Source organism: Syngnathus leptorhynchus, unplaced genomic scaffold (genome assembly GCF_054491065.1).
Source record: "Syngnathus leptorhynchus isolate UIUO unplaced genomic scaffold, UIUO_Slep HiC_scaffold_877, whole genome shotgun sequence".
NCBI lineage: Eukaryota > Metazoa > Chordata > Actinopteri > Syngnathiformes > Syngnathidae > Syngnathus > Syngnathus leptorhynchus.
The window spans coordinates 10,001-11,882 of record NW_028232702.1 but is presented as its reverse complement, the minus strand read 5'-3'; positions in this window follow the sequence as shown (position 1 = coordinate 11,882).

Genomic DNA, 1,882 nt, shown 5'->3' with positions numbered 1-1,882 from the left:
TCTGCTCGGATAAAATGACACAAAGTGTCAACTACGAATGTTGTCCATCCAAGGAAGGAGCGTGATGCCCGGCCGGCTCCTTAAACACAGGCCGAGAGTCGCCCCGGACGGTCCGCCTCGCGGCGCCCGTCTGCTCGGATAAAATGACACAAAGTGTCAACTGCGAATGTTGTCCATCCAAGGAAGGAGCGTGATGCCCGGCCGGCTCCTTAAACACAGGCCGAGAGTCGCCCCGGACGGTCCGCCTCGCGGCGCCCGCCCGCTCGGATAAAATGACACAAAGTGTCAACTACGAATGTTGTCCATCCAAGGAAGGAGCGTGATGCCCGGCCGGCTCCTTAAACACAGGCCGAGAGTCGCCCCGGACGGTCGCCTCGCGGCGCCCGTCTGCTCGGATAAAATGACACAAAGTGTCAACTACGAATGTTGTCCATCCAAGGAGGGAGCGTGATGCCCGGCCGGCTCCGAAAACACAGGCCGAGAGTCGCCCCGGACGGTCCGCCTCGCGGCGCCCGTCTGCTCGGATAAAATGACACAAAGTGTCAACTGCGAATGTTGTCCATCCAAGGAAGGAGCGTGATGCCCGGCCGGCTCCTTAAACACAGGCCGAGAGTCGCCCCGGACGGTCCGCCTCGCGGCGCCCGCCCGCTCGGATAAAATGACACAAAGTGTCAACTACGAATGTTGTCCATCCAAGGAAGGAGCGTGATGCCCGGCCGGCTCCTTAAACACAGGCCGAGAGTCGCCCCGGACGGTCGCCTCGCGGCGCCCGTCTGCTCGGATAAAATGACACAAAGTGTCAACTACGAATGTTGTCCATCCAAGGAGGGAGCGTGATGCCCGGCCGGCTCCGAAAACACAGGCCGAGAGTCGCCCCGGACGGTCCGCCTCGCGGCGCCCGTCTGCTCGGATAAAATGACACAAAGTGTCAACTGCGAATGTTGTCCATCCAAGGAAGGAGCGTGATGCCCGGCCGGCTCCTTAAACACAGGCCGAGAGTCGCCCCGGACGGTCCGCCTCGCGGCGCCCGCCCGCTCGGATAAAATGACACAAAGTGTCAACTACGAATGTTGTCCATCCAAGGAGGGAGCGTGAGGCCCGGCCGGCTCCGAAAACACAGGCCGAGAGTCGCCCCGGACGGTCCGCCTCTCGAGGCGCCCGCCCGCTCGGATAAAATGACACAAAGTGTCAACTACGAATGTTGTCCATCCAAGGAGGGAGCGTGAGGCCCGGCCGGCTCCGAAAACACAGGCCGAGAGTCGCCCCGGACGGTCCGCCTCTCGAGGCGCCCGCCCGCTCGGATAAAATGACACAAAGTGTCAACTACGAATGTTGTCCATCCAAGGAGGGAGCGTGATGCCCGGCCGGCTCCGAAAACACAGGCCGAGATTCGACCCCGGACGGGCCGTCTTCTCCCGGCGCCCGCCCGCGTACGCCCCCCATCCCCGGTCGCCCGTCTGCTCCCGGCGGGCCTCCGAGTACCCCCTCACCCAACTGACCGACTGGCACTCATGACCCGCCTTGGTAGGGCCTCCATCGGCCTCGGCTCGTCCGACGTCGGGTGGACGGTTCCTACCCACTGCGGGTCGCACTCTAGCGCCCCGGCCGCTGCGTGAGCGTGCGCTCCCCGCGCCGCCCCGCAGGCCCCGGCGCGACCGTACTGCGGCGAGACCGAGACGACCCGGTTTGGCATCCATCCCACCTAGCCACGATCCACGGAGGCCGAGCGAGCGGCTGAGTGTCGGGCGCCGCGCGTGCGAGCGTCCGCCGGCCGCGCCGGTCCTTCCGCGAATGTCGTTTCTCAAACCCTCCGGCTTGATAGCGGCGGCACCACGGGAAGCCGTCCACACACACCGTCCGACCTCTATCCGAAAAGCCTTCC